Raw genomic sequence first — 7,154 nt, forward strand, 5'->3', positions numbered from 1 at the left:
ATATAAAGTCGAAATATTTAAACTTGAAAAAAAAAAGTGTTTGGTATCGATTTTTCACTGTTTAAAATATGGGTTAATGGCCGATGTAGTAAACTGGATATGTTTTCTTGCGTCGGCCGATAGAACTACTAAAGTTCGCGATCACAGGTCAACGAAAACTCAATTGTTACTGTTATTTAAAGATGTTTCAAAACAATACTTTTTTATTAACTCATTTTTTTATAGCTATAGTCAGTTTATTATAGATCAAATATAATTTTTTAGCTTATTCAATCTAATGCAGTGTTTCTCAACCTGGGGGACGCGACCCCCAAGGGGGGAGAATTTCATAAAGAAAATAATCATAAGAATTAGCCAATAAGGAGAAAAAGCAACCGCCAGTCTAACATTTGTATTTGTGTGGCTTTTGCTGCAGTGAACCTGTCGCGTTTATGACGACACCACTACAATTTTCAATTAATGAATCAATCGTAGCTTCAGTTAAACAATGTCTAATAAAAGTGAATGGACGCTCAGCCAGGGTTGCCAGATGGCCTAAAATTCGGACAAAAAACAATAAGTTGTCCTAATTTTAACTGCTGTGTCCAACGGTTTGTAAATCATTAGGACAGTATAGCTTTCTGTCCTAATTTGGCCGAGTTTATTTGAAACATTGTGGGATGAAGTAAAACCACGGCTCACGAGGCCTCCCAAACTTTGTTTATACCAACTTTAACAACGTAAATTTAAAAATTGTTATTTTTAGGCCAAGTAACAAAACAACTTTGTGCTAGGTTTACAATAGGTTACATGCAAAGTATTTTTTACTTTTCAGCGTTATCATAACTTTTTACATAGCCTTTTCTAAAACATCCACAGAATTCCGGTAATAAAATTTTGGTGTTGGAATTTACGGAAAGCTTTTTATACGTTCTGTAAATTTGTAAGGAATTTTGGCTGATCACCAAGAACAGTATTTTCTATTGATTTCGCTTCAGTCTCGCACTCATGCTAAATATTATTTGACCTAAAATGCCAATATCTGGCAACCCTGGCTCAAAACGTAACTTTAGCTTGTTGTGCATAGCACATTTTAGCCAAATTTTGATACAATCCTAGACTAGATTTTTTCCATATTTTAATTTTGCGAATTCTATAATATGTTTTTTACTTAGTTTTATGTATCATGCACTATAATTACCGGCTAGTGGTGATTATGATCATGAAATTTAGAATAAGGTCAACTATACATTAAAATTGTTTTAAAAATAAACAATATTTTATTTTCTGAGTAAAAAAAGTCTGATTCTTTTTTCATTATAAAAAATAGTAAGCTAGTTACGTAGGTTAGTCTTTTTTTATAATGGCTTGCTTGTAACAAGTCATTTTAAAGCTTTTGTTTACGAAATAAGGTAAGTACGTTTTGTATATAGATACGTATAAACAATAGAAAGGTATGGAAAACACAGCTATATATCTATTAGCTACCGCAATTTTAAGAAGACACATTAATAATGCCATTTTTGTATTTCCATGGCCTTAGAACGTTAGCAAACTAATCCCGGATTCGTAGTATTAGCGTACTAGGAGTTTCTCGTTTTACAATCGCATCACATTTTCAGGCGAATCATCTCTCGGAGTTGCTTTGTGTCGTTTAGTGGAGTTGTCCGGTGGAAGCATCCACATCGACGGAGTGGAGGAGATCCAGTATTGTTCCGCGGCACTTTGAAGGACAATCTCGATCCATTTGGCCGTCATTCGGATCAGGAGATTAGGCAAGCTTTGGCAGTCATGTCAAAAATCTGGTAGCAAAACAAAAATAAAAAACCAAAACTTTGCACTCAGTAAGCAGTTATTTGTTCAACGATTGACGGACTTCCGGAAAAGTTTGAGAGCGAAGTATTGGAGAATGGCGACAACTTGAGCGTTGGCGAGCGCCAGCTAGTGTGCATGTCGCGTGCCATCTTGCGAAAGTCGCGAATTATTATTTTGGACGAAGCGACGGCCGCCATCGACAGCGCGACCGACAGTCTGGTGCAAGCGGAGATCCGCGATGCTTTCAAGGATTGCACGATCCTCACCATCGTTCATCGCATCAACACGGTGCTCACCTGCGACAAGATACTGGTCATGGAAAAAGGACAGGTAAAGCATTTACTAAAATCTAACACGGTGGGAAATCATCATTTTAAAGTATACAGTGAAAAATACGTAGTAAAAGACAAAAATTCAATAAAGTAATTCTGTAGTATCCTCATGTAAATCGATACGCCCTATTGTTCTTTACAACAACGTTTTTTTTTTACTTTTTTTACTTCCAGACGCACCTGTAAGCCTTTAAAAACACGTCAGCGCATGAGGTCAGCAGCACATTAAAAATGTATGATTTATATATTAAACTTTTCTTCTTTGCCCACGGTGAACTTAGCAACCTTCCATGACGCATTTAACGTAATGCGAATTATCCTGACTATAGGGATGTCAGGAAATACCCATGGATCAGAGCCGATACCTTTTTATTTATTAACTTTTTTTTTTCAGGTAATACTTTGAAGTCTTTACTACTATTATTACAAGCAACTGGTTTCACAGGTTGTCGAATTCGACAAAACCCAAACTCTTCTAAGAAATAGTGACTCGAAATTTTTGCAACTGTTTCACGCCACCAACAAATGTGTTAACACCGACGTTTCCCAACACCAGTTCTTTACAACAAACGAAGCACACGAACATGGTTCGAGTGTAAATCAATGCAGCAGTAACGCAAGCATTTCCAACCCGGCTTACATAGGTGATGATGATTAAACGCTGTTCTGTTGAGTTTTGGAAATGCTGAGAACACCACAAAAGCTTCGGTGAATTTTATTACTACTAGTTCGATTAAAGATATTAGTGAAATTTAATTCAAATAATGTGCATTATTATTTCTGAATTATTGTTGTGTTCCAGAAGAAAGTCACGTTCTTCGTTGAAATAAACGAAATGTATGAATGATTTAATATTTTTAAATTTCTTGAATTACATTAACTTCTGTCAATGTGGTTGTAAAAACTTCTGAAGCCAAACACGCAATAAATATCTTCGACGGAATAAGACTTAAAACCCTGTTAAATTGGTTGGTTGTACATTTTTTAGAAGAGGAAGATTTTCAGAAGAGGATTTTAGAAAATAAGTTTATATTTTAAAAATAAGTTTATCACACACAGACACACACACACACGCGCACGCGCTATCGCACGTGTAGGCGCACCTGTATTTGTTAAGCATAATCTCCAAAGGTATGAAAAATATGGGCAATAAGCTTATAGAGAGTAAAATAGTACTGCACCATTTTACAAAGTTTATATTAACCTTAACTTTTTGCAATTAATAGTATTGCGACAACCTTATATAATATCCAAAGAAGCCTAACTTACTCTAAACATGTACATTATAAAGTCGAGAGCAAATATAAATCAGACTTTTTTTTAGCTTAATGGAAAGTAGAAAAAAGTTAGCCGGGCAAAATACAGAGTTAATCTATCGAGAATAAAACACTTATAACAGTAATATAACAGACGTAATTTATAGGAAGCAAGAAACTATTGAAGTCCATAAAACGCAAGTAGTATTTTGTGTACAGTTTTCCTCTAAGCTTACTTTGACAACTAGGTTTGAGTTTAATCTTTACGACCTCCCTCCTACTACGAACACACAGATACCCATAAACACATCGATAAGGACACCAATTTATAGTGTAGATTAGGGGTGGTGAGCAACTTGAAATAAAGACGGCGCTTTTGTGCTGCCGTAAACTTTTAAACAGACTAACACAAAAACAAGCGAACAATAATCGCGCGAAGCGTAGGTCTTTTTTGATAAATGTGTGCTAACTCTTGCATGGTCTTTGCAGTACAAACTTAGTTCGTTTTGGGAGGCTTTATATAGTACAACTGCATATTTTGCGATTCCCGCTAACATTTGACGTGGTTTCTGTACAGAGGATTATCCTGATAAATACTAATATATCTATTAATGTGCGAATATTGATCGTATGTACAAGATGTCATCCGTGTCTTCCAAATTAAACATTTTGTCGTTTTGAATCAGAGGTCACCAAACAAAGGGCCAGATAACTGCAAAGACTGCCGATTGCGGGATGGATAGAAATTATGTGTCTAACTTTATTAAATTGGTTAATATAGCCAAACGAAAAAAGTTGTAATAACTTGCAACAAAAATTGTAGTGAGCTATTATAATAAGTTGTAGTTCAAATTTAGTTTGGAAATTGCATTTCGACACCAAATTAGTTAATTTTTATTTAGGAAATATGCCGTGGGTCGGTGAAATTAACTCTGCGGGACGGATCTGGCCGTAGGCCGTTTTTGGTTGACCTCTGATTTAAACCAAATAAACCCAACCCATTTCAAACGTCATCTCAGAAAGTTCCGTCCCCTAACGAAAACCCTAGGACCGCCCCGGCTACTTTAACGACAATTGTTATTCACACTGGCGATTTGTTAAATAATGGCCATCACGTTGTCTGTGCTGAAATCTAAAGATTTGATTTTATAAAATCTAGTTTGATTTGATTCGGAACATGCGATGAACACACTAAAAATAAAAACAATATGAACGTAATAGCAGGACCCGATCATGGCGGCTTTTAGAGGGGAGGCCCTTAGCACTTAACTTTTTAGCTCTATATGTGTCAGAATTCAAAATATAAACACAATATACCACACAGGATATTAGCATGCAATAAAAACGAATAATACTTGAGAAAGAAAAATAAGCAAATAATGTATTTCAACCGGGCCACCATTAAGGTCTGAGTCGTCTGACCAACTCGAATTAATATATTAAACACTGAAGTATATCATTAAAAATTCTTCAATGGAAATTTCTGTGGTACCCCATTCCCTTGGTGCCCTAAGAACGTGCTTATTTTGCTTTATGGTTAATCCAGCTGTGCATAAGATCCGTAATAAACTGGGTAAAGAGTCGCGGGTAAATTATTGTGTTAAAACTACGCAGGTAAGTAAACTATAGTCGTAGGGGATGCGATAAGGTCAACAGCATGAGTAAAACGTAAGACTATCACTGTATTTTTGTGTCGCGCAATTTGCATACAAAATGAATTCGAAACCATAAAACCGTTAATATTTTTCTCCGAAAATCGAAATGTTGCACCACCCAAATAAAAAGTGATCTCTTCTCTTATTTCATAACTTAACACGTTGATAAATTAAATGATTGGTGAATGATAAAACACACTTTTTCATTTATTTTTTCGTATTGTTATAATAGGAAAATTAAAAGTTCGATATTTTTCTGCAAAACTTGAACATTGCGCCAAATAAATTAGAAGTTGATGCCATCTCTTCTCTTATTTCAGAACTTAACAAGTCAATAAATTAAATTAGCGTTTCCTAACTTTTCGGTAAAAAGTAGAAATTTGGGATGGTTCTAAAATCAAAAAATGACTATTCAGATTTATATTTTTAATAAACTATTTTCTATCAATAAACACTGTGAACACTAGCCATATATATTTAGCGGGACTCGACCTAGGATCTAAATTATAGCAACATGAACGTCAGAATAAAACACAGTTTGAAATAAGACCAATACAATAGTCGCAGTACCGTCTAAATCGCAATAAGTCACAAACCCGTCGGTATAACACCTTAATGGCCATAATTAGGCATATACCAACCGTTAAATTTTGGTCTCATTTGGACGATTGTGATCTTCTGTCGCGGATAATACGGCGTAGTTGGCTTTATTATTATGTCGTTAGTCGTCTTAAATGCTATGGTGATATAGATTGTGTGTAAGCCGCAAAGAAACACCGATTATACAAATGGGCAGAAATGACTACTAAAACGCCGTTTCTTACTCACATGCACATATTCTGCCAGATTGATACCCGGCGTTTGCCCAGTTAAATAGAAGTATTTACCAGTTTATTTCTGACTGGTAAAAAAGTAATTACACCTACAATAACCACGGTAATTTACGAAGTCTACCTGCTTTTTTCTGCCAAAGATTTTAATTCTTTTTCTCCGTAATTTCACTTAAGTTTTTGCATTTGGTTAAAACAGTGTACAAACATAAAAAATCAACGTATAACCTAAAAAGCAGTTTTGTGAAATAGATCACTAAACGAAAGGCGCGAACGTACTCTGGCCATTTATTCACTAAGTCGGGTAGGACCAGCCTTGTTTAAGTTGGCTGAAGCCGCATGTTATGGCCAACCATTTAAAAAGTTATTTGGGTATTTAACATCAAACCAAATTACAATGTTGTGTGTTTTATTTAAATGCAACGGCTGAACACACAACCTTGGCTAAACACGTCCGAAAATCACTAACAAACGTAAAACCTTAAGTCTCATGAGCAATTGTTCAAATTGCGCGAAATTCAAGCAAATACGTAATCCCGGTAGGTTTCCCATACTGCGTTCACCGAAAAAAAATCCCGTTTTTAGTGTTTGAACCGCTGCATGCGATATTACTCGCAAAAACATTGTCGAAAATATTGAGTAGTTTATACTAGGTTAGGGTTGCTGTTAGTTGTCTGCGATCCCTAATGAAAGAATGCTAAGGAAATTGCCTAAATGTTAAAGCTATTATTAGTCTTCGACCTTAATCACTACCAAATTATTCTTGGGAAAGTGTGTTTTTTGTACGATATCCGTGTAGATTTCCTATTGTTTAATCAAAGTGTGTTTAGTATACGACCCGTGTGGTAGCAGTGTTTGTTCGACTTGTGATGTTCAAGCAAACACGTAATCCCGGTACCAAATGGCGTACAACGTAAGAAAAATCCGTATCGTGTTTAAAAGTGAAAATTGCTAAACCTCAGCACTAAACGCCATATTAACCTGTGTCCAACGTCAGACAACCCCGTAACCCGTTTGAACTATAAATTATAAAGCTTACTTTTCAAACTGCGACAACAAACGCGATAATTTGCGAACTCTGCGTAAATTTTGCCCGGCTAGAAGTTTTAAACTTAAGTCTTTACTTGGAACGTTGCACATATTCAGTAACAATAAGTTTCAAAACATGTGATGATATATTTTTTAATTTTACGTGTAGCCTATTGTAAAACAGCAAAGGCTCTGGTCATTTCTTGACTGTTTGCCGCTGATTGTGTTTGAAACAAGTTAACTTAATGCTTTTCCACA

General features: G+C 35.5%; 1 pseudogene; it reads left to right on the forward strand.

The window, feature by feature from the left end:
• Positions 1 to 1,011: 1,011 nt before the first annotated feature.
• LOC146145079 (ATP-binding cassette sub-family C member 12-like) lies at positions 1,012 to 2,784 on the forward strand (annotated as a pseudogene).
• The last annotated feature ends 4,370 nt before the right edge of the window (positions 2,785 to 7,154 follow it).

The sequence above is a fragment of the Ascidiella aspersa genome, chromosome 5 (genome assembly GCF_963924565.1).
Source record: "Ascidiella aspersa chromosome 5, kaAscAspe10.2, whole genome shotgun sequence".
Lineage (NCBI taxonomy): Eukaryota > Metazoa > Chordata > Ascidiacea > Phlebobranchia > Ascidiidae > Ascidiella > Ascidiella aspersa.